Here is a 13,986-nt window from a genome sequence, read left to right on the forward strand (position 1 = left end):
CCATTCTTGGGGTCAAGTCTTTAGTCAGAGTACCTCTCCACGTCTTTGGTCCCCACCCTCACCCAGAGAGAAGCTTGCTACTCCGGATACACCACGCCATGGTTTGGCTTTTACCGCGGGACTGCTGGAGATGGGTCCGTGGTACCCTCGCGTGAGACAGTGCCCGGAAGCCAGGATCTCCCCCATCTATCTGAGCAGGTTCCAAGCTCTCCGCCTCCATCCCTTCCCCCAGAGCCTCTCTCAGTTCAGTTCCTTGTTCCTTCAGGTTGAGCAGTGTCTCCACCTGTCATCCACTCTTGGTACCTGGGGTTTACACCTCCCTAAACCCAGAAAAGGTGAGACTCACCACCAATCCTCCATGGAAGGAGGAGGGCAAAAGCAGGTATTCTGAATTTCTAGTCCCTTGACAGCCTAAAATAACACAGCTTACAGCCAACACCTTTGGTTAAAAACCTGCGATCCCTGGCAATGTTTGCCATTCTTCCCCTAAGATTTAAAAAGTTAAGAACCTCTCAGGTCTTCAGTCTCCTATTTACAACAGAGCAAATAGGAGGTTGGGTCTAAAATGCTCAAAGGAGCAAGTAATTATGAACCTTTATTGACACTACAAGTGGCCCGCCGGGAGCCTTTTGCGTTTATTGATGTCTAGGCAAATCCCGCTTGCATTAATGCATCTCTATCACACTGACTTCTCAACTAGCAGAAACAGCAAGAAAAAAACTGCTTCTCATTTAAGTTAAAAGGATATTGAGATGCCACGGGGAGGGGTGGGGGCGGGAAGTGGAGGGGCAGCAATGCATGGTTAGGATGCTAACTACTCTAGGTTATCTTTTGATTTTTAAGCAGTAAACAAACATATTCTGTATTTCAAATAAAACGCTACTCGCTGCTGCTGCTGCTGATGGAGTAATATGCATCACTTTATTAAATTCTTCCAACACTTTTTAAGCAATACCTATGGGCCAGACAATGTGTAAGGCCATGGGAACACAGAGATGAATAAAATACAGCATCTAACCAGACACAAAGATCACTCACTCAGAGAAGGACAGATTGTGAAAAATAACTAAATAAAAATAAGTTGCAGTACGGCACCAGGAGCTAAACAGCAGCATTTGAAGTATATACCTTGTATCTGGGTAAACTACTGGATGGAAACAGATAAAATGTTTGTCTTTGGCAGCAGGGAAGGTGAGCTTCCTGGGAAAGGGCACACATACACTGAGGTTTGCAAAGTGAAGGGCGAAGCCAGGCAGACGGAGGGTGGAACATTGTAAGCAGAGGAAAAAGTACGTACACACAGAGAGGAATAAAATGCTGGAGCTTTGGGGGAACTTGGAAGTAGTTTAATACTGTTGGAACAGGAAGTGGGAAGCGAGAGTAGTGGGACATATCTTCAGTGTGATCATAATAATCTAACGCTCCACAGTGTCGAACTGTCTTCTCTGATAGGAAAGTTGCACCATGAAAAGCTTCAAGAGGGTAGTGGTTTTAATTCATGTATTAAGCTTTAAGGTAAATTTGGGGAAACAGTTCACCTGGCCCAAACAAAACAAACCCACAAACAACAAAACTAAAGCATACCAAGAACTAGTTACGGGAACACATAAGAAAATTTAAATATCAAGAAAAGAAAAAATTAACTCTCCAATTATATAAAGCTGCTGTTTCTGAATTCATTAAGCATAGCACCTTTTATACTGAGGTGAACACTTCTGAATGATGGATAATGGTTCAGTGAAACTCAAGAGATTCCCCTTTCCATATATGAACAATTCAGTGTTGAGAGTGTAATTTAATGTCATTTGTTTGATATTATTAGATTCATAAAATATGCATCCATAAAAATTTGAGAAGTCAAAAAAAAAAAAAAAACAATACAGGCCAACACTAATGCCAAGTTGAGGACAGTCTTGTTCTTCTCAATATGCTATTAGGTACAAGAACTGTAAATATAGATGTTGGGTAAAAAGTCTTATCCACAGAAGAGTCTTTGGGCTTAACTCCCTCCATTAGAATGCCTGTTTTGATGATCCTGAAAAATTAAAGTTGTTCCTAAGTTTCCATTCTATCTTTGGACTGTAAGTTCTTCAATAAAGAGAACACATTTGTCTTTATTCAGCACAAATCTGCAATTACACAGTACCCTATGAATAAATAATGCAAGTAATGGCAGCTGGTTTTTAAATGCTACTTTATCCTTTAACTTAATGTAAATCATGTTTTAATTGCTGGCTGTGCCCTCAACTTCAGCTGGAAAGAAATGAATAGACACTTGCAATCTCATGGTGGAATTTTTAATAGCCCATGACATTTTTTAATAGACTATTTTTTAGAGCAGTTTTAGGTGGATAGTAATGTTCAGTAGAAAGCACAGACTTCCAATATATCCACTTGGGAGGCAAAGATATTGAATAATATCCTCCGAACTGAGAAGGAACTTTGAGATCGAAAAACAAAGCAGGCAATTCCAAAAGTGCAACTAGGAAGTTTATTGTGGGTAACTTACACACAGGCAGTAAGGATCTGGCGCACAGATGATCCAGGGGTATTCGTAGCTGCACTGAGCACCCATGGGTACAGGTGGTACAGGAGGATTTAAAGGGGCCAAAGCTAAAAATAGAATCTGACTATGAAGCAAGAAGCACTTCTACAGGGATTGGAACCAGGGCTTTTTCCTCCCCTGGAGGCCCAAGACCATTAACTACCTGCATTAGCAAAAGGCATTCTTCCAGTTTTCGTATCAGATGAAGGCAAGGATAAAAGTTGATAGGGAACTCATCTGGCTTGGATGCATTCCTTGTGAATAGACTAAAGTTCAGTCATGAGGGAAGGGGAGTGGGGAGGATGGAGCTGACAAACAGAGTCAGAGAGGCTCAGCCACACGTGGTCACCTCCAAACATGCACAGCCTCCCCGACTATCAACGTCCCACACCAGGGTGGTGCATTTGTTAAAGTCGATGAAAGTACATTGATGCATCACTGTTACTCACAGTCCTTAGCTTACATTAGGGTTCACTCTTGGTACTGTATATTCTATGGGCTTTGACAAATGTACAATGATATCCACCCTTATAGCATCGTACAGAGTAGTTTTGCTGCCCTGAAAGTCCTCTGTGCTCTGGCTATCCATTCCCCTCAGCCCAGTCTGTTCCAGGAAACTAGTGATCTTTTTACTACTTCTGTAGGCTTGCCTTTTCCAGAAGTCATAAAGTTGGTATAATACGGTGTGCAGCCCTTCCGTATTGCCTCCTTTTACTCAGTAATATGCTTTAAAGATACCTCCAGATTTTTCCATGGCTTGAAAGCTCATTTCTTTTTATTGCTGAACAATATTACATTATCTGGCTTTTCCACAGTTTACTTGTCCAAATACCTACTAAAGGACATCTTAGTTGCTTCCAAGTTTTGGCAATCATAAAGCTGTTCTGAACATGTGCAGGTTTTTGTGTTTGTGTGTGGACATGTTCTCAGCTCATCTGGGTAAATACCAAAGAGTGCTGTTGCTGATAGGATCGATGGTAAGATTATGGTTAGCTTTGTAAGAAACCTGAAGTGACTACCAAGTGTACTATTTCCATCCCACCAGCAAAGAATGAGAGTTCGTGTTCCTCCACACCCTCACCAGCGTTGTTTTCAGCGTTTTAGCTTTTGGCCATCTAATAGGTGTGTAGTGCTATTTCATTGTTGTTTTAATTTGCATTTCTCTGACAACATATGATATGCTTATTTGCCATCTGTATATCTTCTTTGGTGAGATGTCTGTTTGGATCTTTTGTCCATTTTAAAATCAGGTTGTTTTTTTTTTTTGTTTGTTTTTTTTTTTTGCTGGGTTTACGAGCTTTTTGTATATTTTAAATAAGTCCTTAATCATATATGCCTTTTGCAAATATTTCTTCTAGTCTATGGCTTGTTTTCTGTCTCTTGACAGTGACATTCATAGAAGTTTATAATTTAGATTAAGTCCAGCTTATCCATTATTTCCTCTATTGATCATGCCTTTGATGCTGTATCTAAAACAGTCATCACCAAACCCACAGACAGCTGGATTTTCTCATGTGTTATCTTCCAGTAGTTTTACAGTTTCCCAATTTACATTTAGGTTTCCTTTCTATTTTGAGTTAATTTTTGCGGAAAGTGTAAGATATATGTCTAAATTCTTTTTTCTTTTCTTTTCGCATGTGTGTGTCTAGTTGTTTCTGCACCATTTGTTGAGCAACTATGTTTTCTAAATTTTGTTGCCTTTATTCTTTTGTCAAAGATCTGTTGAATATACTTATGTGGGGCTATTTCTGGGTACTTTATTTGTTCCACTGATCCATCTGTCTATTCTTTCACCAATATCACATTGTCTTGATATTACAGCTTTATAGTTAATCTTGAAGTCTGGTAGTGTTACTCCTCCAACCTTGTTCTCCTTCAATATGGTATTAACTATTTTGGTTTTTTTGGTCTCTCCATATAAACTTTAAAACCAGTTTGTCAATATCTGGAAGATAACTTGCTGTGATTATGACTGCAATTGTTTTGAATCTGTAAAAAGTTGGGAAGAACTGACATCTTAACAATATTGAGTCTTCCTATCCATAAACATAGATTATTTCTTCATTCATTTAGCTCTTTTGTGATTCCTCTCATCAGAGTTTGGTGCTTTTGCTCATATAGATCTTGTATAATCATTTTTTGAGTGCCAATATATTTTTGAGTGCCAATATAAATGGTGTTTTTTAAATTTCAAATTCCAATTGTTCCTTGCTAGCATGCATAGCATTTTAATAATGGGAATGTTGGTGTAGTAGTCAGGGATCTCCAGAGAAAAAGATCCAATAGAATGTGTGTACATACAGAAAGAAAGAGATTTGTTTTAAGGAATTAATCACACAATTGTGGAGGCTGGCAGTTTCCAACTCTGTCAGATAAGCTGGCAGGCTGGAGACCCTGGAAGGGGGTAGAGTTGATGCTGAGGCTCATGTACCAAGGCCGTCTGGAGGCAGACCGCCCTCTTCCTTGGGGAACCCCACAGTCTACTTTTCCTTAAGTCCTTCAGCTTATAAGCCCACCCACATTATGGAGGGTAATCTGCTTTACTTGAAGTTTATTGATTTAAATGTTACTCTCATCCAGAAAAAACACAACTTCACAGCAATGCCTAGACTGGTGCTTGATCAAATACCTGGGTGTCATGGCCTAATCAAGTTGGCACAAAAAATTAACCATCACAGATGAGCTGACTGAAGTTCTTGTTTACGACCTTGCAATATAGTAAGAATTATTCATACAAAGCCTTTTACCTATAAATTAATGATCAAGAAAAATAAGAAGCATATTAATGAGAAAATTCAGCTGTTCACTAATCAACTCAATCTCTTTATTTGTTTCTGGACAAAATACCCAGTTTTAAAACTTTATTCCAAATTAATTCATTTTGCCCATGTAAATATTCATAAAAACTTCACAGATTTTTTTTCTGTATGTATATTCATTGTCCTTCTGTTACTTTTTCTTTTCATCAGTAGTAACCAAATATAGTAAGCTTACAGCAGAAGGGTGATTTTGATTTAGGTACAAGATACAATTATGAATCTTGTATAATTTCTGGAAGAACAGGAAAAATCCTATCACTGCCATTCTCAATTCTTCCCCATTATTTAGCCCATGTCACTTACATTATCCTTTGTATTTAATACTTAATCTCTATTTAAACATGAATGCCCTTAGAAGAGACAATTCTCATATACTGTTAGTCAAATATCCTTTAATTTGTAATAACCATTTGAAATGTTCTCTGACCTCTTTCAACTACTGCTAGTCAAATATGCCTCAATTTGGAATAAGGACTTCACTTGCTCACAGTCCACATATTAAACGCTTATAAAGTCTTTAACTCTTTTAGTTCTACAGTCCTCGCTCCTGCTGTTTTATTTCCAACTGTGCAGACCCCTGAAATGTTAAAAATAAAGAGACACACTATCCCATACACATTTTGGCAAGTCCTAGGTGCCCTACCTTATTACCTAGTGATATTTTTTGTGTTCTCCTTTTGCTGTTTTTCTTTGCTTAATGGTGATGGGCAAAACTATCTGGTAGAAAGAGAGTAACCATCAGGCTAAATGTTACTCCAAACTGCTCAGCTATTGAATAGTGGTCACTTAATAGGCAATTTTGTGTGTCACTATCTAGGAAGTTCATTGCTTGGGGTTGTAATTTCTTTGATCTTTGTGTACTTTCTGAAAGTCTCTCCTGTATCTGATTTAACCAATTTCTTTCTCCTCTCCTAGTATTTTCTTATATTGCCCAATCTAATCACCCACTTAACATCCTCTTTAATGGGACCCACCTTCCTTTATATTATTTTCAATTCACCATAATAAAAGCAAAAGAGAAATAGTAGTAAAATAGTTCAAGGCTAAAAAATGTATTTGTGTGTGTCTTTTTAGGTATCTGTATCTATGTAATTGCTTTTATTGTTATAATAGTACACAATGAGTATCTCTGAAAAATATTGCTTTGATATACGTATTATAACATGGAACAGTTCTATGTAAATCGAATTTTGTGAAGCAGACATTTAAAATGAATTTTAATGTTTATTATTTGAAGATTTTAAAGAAGAATAGTGTTGAGGTCATTACTAACTGGCCAACTGGTGCTGGATATGGCCTGCAGAAGACTTTTGTTTTTCCACAAAATGGACTGAAATAAAATAAACACACACATACTTATTTGTCAGTACTTCAGATTTCTTTTCAAAAATATCGTTAAGACTTGTCAATAGCAGATTCACTTACTCTGATGGTAACAATTAGGTGGCATTAAGTAGCAGCTGTTTCACCTCTCATAATTTGTGTTTATTCCAGAATTTTTAAAATATTTTATTTATATAAATATTTATATTTTAACTTCTTGGCCCTTGCAGGTGTTTGAATTTGCAGTTCTTCGTGTAAATAATTCTATTAAAAGATATATACTTCATGATTTACCTGTCTAATGTACTGAACTTTAGATAACTTCAGCTTTTGTAAAGTGCAGAGTGGAGAAGACTAGAGAAAGTGCAGCCAATAACCAAATCAGTGAGACAGGACTGTAGGGTTCTGCATGCTGCGTGTCCATACAAATAAGGCCGGGTAAATACCTTACGACAAAGAGAAGAGAGTGAACATTTACCAGCAAAAATAAGATCTACCACTGAAAGGTAGCACTGACACTTCACATCAGATAAAAAGAGATAATAAATAAGTCTTTAACATTCAGGGGATAAATCTACATTAGGTAGATAGACTTGTACCTGGATAGAAACCTAAACACTACAAAGTCCGCAGGGTCCAAAGGAATCAAAGACAGAATAAATATCAACAATATTTGTTTCTATAAAAATCACAGAAAATAAAAACAGGTGAAGCAATGGGAATAACACTGTTAGAAAAGAAAGGTTAACTAGTCCACATCCTAAAACCCTCAGACAGTGGCAACTCTTCCATCGTAAATTTTTCATGATCCAATGTCTAGCCACCAAATTACTGACTCTGATATATGATTTTGTCATCACTGCAGAAATGCTCCACGTGTCAAAGGGCAGGCTTGCATTATTAAGCCCTTGAAGCTAATAGCTTGTTTTATTCACCTCAGCATAGGGATGGTTTTGCCAGTGGGCTAAATGTATTTGAAGGCTGGTGGCCAAAGCTCTTTTTCCACAGGATTATGCTTGGCTGCCAAAACTTTACAATCCTCAAGTTTCTTTTCTGTAGTATTTCTGAAAGTCTTGACCCTTCCTGACGGGCACACTTACTCTTCAGCATTCTTAATCCCTACAGTCAGGTTACATTTATATATTCACAGCTATGTAGCTATTCTGTAATTCCAGAGAACCAACAGATACACACATATTCCTGACTCTTAAACTTAAAGAAAGTCTTCCCTTGATTATATTGCTTTAATAAATTAATAATGTTTATAGTTAAAAGATTGGCTTCAAAACTTTGGAATATCAAACCAACAACCCAGTCTTCCCTCATCAAGGTAGAAAGACTTAATTATACAAAGGTACAACTGGCTATGAGAACTGAAGTTTTCCCAGAAGTGTAACAATGAGTTTAGCTATTCTTTCTCCTTGTCCACTGTGGACTTTAGTGAGGGCCATTTTAATTTTATTATCAATAAATCAGTATGTATATCATTATTATTGACGTTCAGTGAAATGTACTGTTATTCCTAAGGGTGCAATTTGATGAGTTTGGTAAAGTCTGTAAGCAATAACCAGCATTCTGACCAAAGCATAGAACATTTCCATCATCCTGTCCTCTCTCCACTCACTCTCCATCTACCATATGCAATGAGTCTCTATTATTTGTCTCACTGTACATTAGTTTATCTGGTTCTTGAGCTCCTTGGGATGGACTTATGGAGTATATACTCTTTTGTGACTTGGCTTTGAGAGTTTTCAATGTTGCATTTATTGATAGTTTGTATGGTGTAAACTTTCTCTTCTTTCAATTCATCTTTGCCTTTAAGGAGAATTTGCTGATAGGATGTAATTAGGCCTTGATTTTTTTATTCAAGTTTTACAATTTTAAATTTCTAATTTGGGCTTTTAATCTATTTTTTAGTCTCAATTACTAACATATTTTGGTTTAGGCATACTAATTTGATACTACTTTTCTACTTGGTCCTTTTTTTGTTCTTCTTTTCTTTTTTCCTGCCTTTCCTACCTCCTTTTGTACCTACTCCAAAAATTTTTTAAGCATTTCGTTTTATTTTCTTTACATCTTTAGTTATATTTCTAGTTATTAGTTTTATAGAGTGACTGCTATATGTATTAGAATGTTCATACTTAAAACATATAATAACATTATGAAGCTTCATGTAAAATGAAAGAAAATTATAAGTAGTAATTCCATTTATTACCCCTGTACTTTGTGCTATTGTCATATATTTTTATTTTGCATATATTATAAACTGCCAATATTATTGTTACTTCAGTTAATTTACTTTAAAAAAATTAAAGATAATACATCATGAAAATATTTGTTTGTATTTATCTGTATGTTTATCATCTTTTGGTTTTCTTTCTTTATTTTGTACACATCTGAATTTCCATGTGGCACCATTTTTCTTCCACCTGAAACACTTCCTTCAACACTCTTTGCGATACAGTTCTGTTGGCAACACGTTCTTCATCTCACCCAACTTTCTGAAGGGTATTTTTGCTTGATATAGAACACTGAGTAGATAGTATTTATTGTTTTTGTCCCAGCACTTTACAGATGCTGTTTCATTATGTTTAATTATTTCTTTTTATGAGAAGGCAGCTGTGACTTATGTATTTATTCCTCTATAAGCAAGGACCTTTAATTCTGGCTTTCTTCAACATCTTTCAACATTCTATTTCTTATCTTTAGTTTTCAGCAGTCTGATTATGATGTCTAGAAGTTGTTTAACAAGCTTTCTGGATAAGTAGGTTGATTTTTTCATGAAGTTTGACCATCATTCATGAGCTCTTTTTCTGACCCACTTTTTTCTTTCCTCTTCTATGGAACACCGACGACATGTATCATACCACCTGATATTTTAGCCTTGGTCACTGAGCCTAGTTTTTTCTCCCAACATTCTTTTTTTCCTCTTTATTCTCTAGATTCAATAATTTCTCCTGGACTGTGTTCAAATTCACTAACATTTCCTCATGCTGTATCTAATCTCCCACTAAGCTTATCTATTAAACTTTTCATTTCAGATACTGTATTTTGCGTTTTTGTGTTTCCATTTAATTCACTTTTGTAGATTTTTAAAAATCAGTTGAGAGTCTCTATCTGCTTATTCATCATGTCCAATTTTCCCTGCAACATCCTTACTATACTTATTATAGCTGTTTTAAAGGTTTTTTCCCCCCAATAATTTCTGTATCTGGGTCATCTTGGGATATGTCTCTATGAACTCTTTGTTTTTCTTGACTGTGGGTCACATGTTTTGCATATCTCTCCTTTTCTTTTAAAACTGTATGGTGGCTATTGGAGAGAGATAATACATTAGAGGAAGTGTTGGTTATATTGTGACTCCAACATCTACCATCCTTACATGACCTCTGGTGTCTGCATTAGCTCTCATCCTGCAGCAGTTACTCTCTGTTAGGTCTTATTAAGACTCACTGTGGCAACTGCAGCCCTGCCCTCAAGCAATAATGTGTAGGAACCACAAGCAGAATTCTGGGGCAACTTCTCTGTATATTTCTATCTCTTCTGTTACTTATCCTGCAAATTCTAGCATACTCAGGGGTCCAAAAATCCAATATCTGCTCTGCAGTTAAGCAAACTGTATTCTCTTTGGCTCCTAACTTTCTGCATTTTAATCCAGAAAGTGGCACACATTCAGAAACTAGTGTGAACATGAGGCTCACCTCAAGCATTTCCCCTCCCTTAGGGAATCACATATGTGTTAGTTTATTTCCTCTGAGAAACAGAAGCCAAGACAAGATAAGAGATACAAAAGATGTATCGGAGGAAAGGACTATGAGGAATACCAGGAGACAGCCAGAGGAGGCAGGGAAATCCATCAGACTGTTAGGCAAGTCTTACCCCTGTGAACAAAGAGGGAAGGAAGGAGGGCTGCGTGGAAAACAAATGCCAGCCTTTAGTACACTTCTGTGAGTTTCAGTCAAACATATGGAGAATCCTCAAGACAAAGTTGCCCACTGGAAGGCACTGGATTTTCTGCCACAATCATTCATTAGCTGGGAGCAGCCTATAGAAAGTGGGGTCCTGGCAGGAATGTAGTAGTGAAGTCAGAGTGTATCAGTTATGCTTTCTGCAGCAAGGTATGTGAGGGGGACATTTTCATGGCCACTTACCTCTACCCATCCAACCTACCCACCCTGCCCTAGATCTACTTCTCCACACGTGTTCAAGAAGCAGTTCTTCTCTGATTCTCATGGGCTTCTCTTTCTGAGGGGAACCTTGGAAGACAGCGGTTAGTTGAACAAATATAGCCCATCACTGCTGTTGGTCACAGGGCCATATCCTGTACTCACTGTCTCCTTCCTCAGCAGTCACCTTTGAAAGTCTTGGTGGCTTATTCGGTGGTTTGACCCAAACCTCCATTCATGAGGGTTCCAAGCCCTTGGTGATCACAGTCTTCGTAGAGCAGGGTTGCTGCAAGTGTCTCTTCACAATTACAATACAAGAAACGAGCAACAGAAGTGTCCAAGTGGGTCACATGAATTTCACATTTACTCCTCTCTGACACCAATAGGTATGTCATCACACCTGCAAAGGTGTTACTAGGTGATTTTTGCAGATCACCACTGGTGAAATTGTTAGGAGCTGGGCCACAACTTGCACCAATGTCCCACCTTCCGTTCAGGATTGCATTTTCTTTACCTGCTGGGTAGTGAGTGAGCCAGTGCCAGTTCCAAATCTTGGCTTCTCGTGTGTTTTTGTAGACTTTTTGCATTGTTTCTATTTGCATTGTTTTACATTGTCTGAAAGGTAACTTCCTGAGAGGTAGCTCCCATGGCAGGTTCTTGCTACTCATCATAGCAGTTGTACCCACTTTGCTTCTGATGGTTAGATGCTGCCTTGGACCTCTGTATTACCAAGCTCGCAAAAATCCTTCTTACCTTCAGAGAACACAGCTCTTTAACAGCATTTATTGCCATGAGCCCTACAAAGAGAGGACAGCTGCCCTTGAGCTTCTCAAGGATGATGGTGTTTCTCTCACCAGTGTATTACTATTTTTTTTAATTGAAGTATAGTTGACTTGCAATGTTGTGTCTATTTCTAGGGTACAGCATAATATTTCAGTCATACGTATACATGTATATATTCGTTTTCATATTTTTTAAATTTTAGCTTCCTATAAGATGTTGAATGAAGTTCCCTGTGATGTACAGTAGAAACTTGTTATTTATTTGTTTTATGTATAGTAGTTAGTATCTGCACATCTTGAACTAACTGAGGTGGATTCCAGGCTCTCCCTCAGAACATGGTTAAGTGGTAAGTTTTCCCGCCTTACATAATATATCCAGTAGCTTGGCCACTTTTGTGAATTTTTAAATTCCTTTTTTTCCCATGTCTGCCATGGCAGTTTTTAGCTTTTCTATTCTACTTATTATAGGCTATCACTTTCTCCAAGCTTCCAAGAACCATCTTAGTACATTAGCACTATTTTTTTAGGTCCTTTATCATAGGATAGATCTCCCCTTATCAATAAACTAAGGAATACTTATCCAATCTCATGTTCTACTTTTTGTTACACTTTATTTTTAATTAAAAAATTTTCTGTGAAGTATAAGTGATTTATAGTGTGTTAAGTTCTAGTGTACAGCACAGTGATTCAGTTTACATATAAAAATGTGGAACACTTTGTGAATTTGTGTGTCATCCTTGTGCAGGGCCATGCTGATCTTCTCTGTATTGTTCCAACTTTAACACATGTGCTGCCGAAATGGGCACACTTGTTTTGATACAGGACCCTCAGGATGCAGTCTCAATAAAATTCTCCCAACTCCTTGCAGTGTATATTGATTCGGTCCTGCAGAACCCACTAGAAGTTTACTGGGAGGTGCCCTCAAGTGTCTTTGAGGATACAGTTCCCTATCTTTCTTAGCCTACTCAGCACTTCCCCGGCTTGGAAACTAAAAGGGAGTTACAGCCAGGTGCTGAGGGGCGTTCATGATTCCCTGTGAGGCAGTGATTCCTGAATGATTTTCAAGCAATGGAGGCATGCTAGCCCTTACAAGGAAGAAGCAGGCCTCTTCTTCAAGCCCAAAGGTTTCAAGGGATAAAGAGCTAATATGAGTCCATCAACCCAAATGTTCCTGGCTCAAGCCTCAGGATCTCACTCTTCCCGACCAGGGATCACTCCCTGGCACAGTCTTTGTTGGAAATTCAACCTTCTCTGAAAAGCTCTCTGCTATTATTATAATTAATTCCTGGGCTGAATTCTCAGTGTTTTTCCTGTCTCCAGCTGCAGGAGATAAGAGTCTCTTTATATGCTGCCAGGGAGGCCCTCTGAATTTTACACTTCACCTTCAACTGGTGATTAATCACCCACAGCCTTATACTGGTCTTCTCTGGTGCGTCAAAGCCATTCAGTAGGAGACCCCTGATGCGATTTCCTTCTAAATATTACTTCCTTCAGCCACTGAAAAACCTGAGATACTGCACCTGTGAGTTTATCAAACCCATTCATCACAGGTGAGAGTTTTAATAAACTAACTGCTATAATTGTAGGGCTGCACCTACCACCAGTGATGGTGTTCTCCTTGCCAGCTTGCTGGCAGGGCATCCAGCTTCAATATCCATAGTAAGAACGATTTACTTACTTAGACCACTGCTGACACTAATTGTCTTAAGTTAGGATCTCTGGAAAAGAGACTCTGAGCTGGAGATTTGCAGGTGGAAAGTTTTGGGCAGTGCTCTCAACACCAGCATTTGTAGGAGGAAAAGCACTAGCCTTGGACAAAGAGAGAAGCTGAACTTCAATGCAGTTGCAAAGGATGAGCTCATATAGTTTCACGGGAGGCACTGGAGTTGGGATGGCTCTTCAGAGTGACTTTGCCTAGAGACCACTACGGTATGAGACCTGACCTGAGTAGAGATGCTCTCTTGAGCGAAAGGAAATTTCTAGAGAGGGATTCAGCTGTTGGCCTTCCCAGAAGGTGAGGAATGAGTGACCCCGTCCTGTAGGGGGGTGTCTGGGGGCATGTCCTATTACCCATTACAGAAAGTGACTGATAATGACGCTGTACTGGTTGGTCACTCCTTGATTTTGCATTCATTAAAAAATTTATCATCTTTGTTCCTTCCTGTTTTTACTATAATTCCTGGAGTTTTAAGTAAGCTGATTCAGGTTTCATTAGGTTTATTTTCTATGGTCATCAGTGTTGACTCACGTGACAGCTATTTTAAGTTATACACATTGGAGTTTTGTTATTTAACATTTCTCTGAGAATGACAATATATTTCTTTCAAGAAACGCAGGATTTTACAGCAATC

The 13,986-nt window shown here is 38.2% G+C and overlaps 1 non-coding gene across 1 annotated transcript; it reads right to left on the reverse strand.

The window, feature by feature from the left end:
* Positions 1-12,335: 12,335 nt before the first annotated feature.
* LOC123617232 (U6 spliceosomal RNA) lies at positions 12,336-12,441 on the reverse strand. Its single transcript, XR_006725367.1, has one exon. It is a non-coding gene; the product is annotated as a U6 spliceosomal RNA (small nuclear RNA).
* Positions 12,442-13,986: the final 1,545 nt, after the last annotated feature.

This window comes from Camelus bactrianus, chromosome 3, assembly GCF_048773025.1.
Source record: "Camelus bactrianus isolate YW-2024 breed Bactrian camel chromosome 3, ASM4877302v1, whole genome shotgun sequence".
Taxonomy (NCBI): Eukaryota; Metazoa; Chordata; class Mammalia; order Artiodactyla; family Camelidae; genus Camelus; species Camelus bactrianus.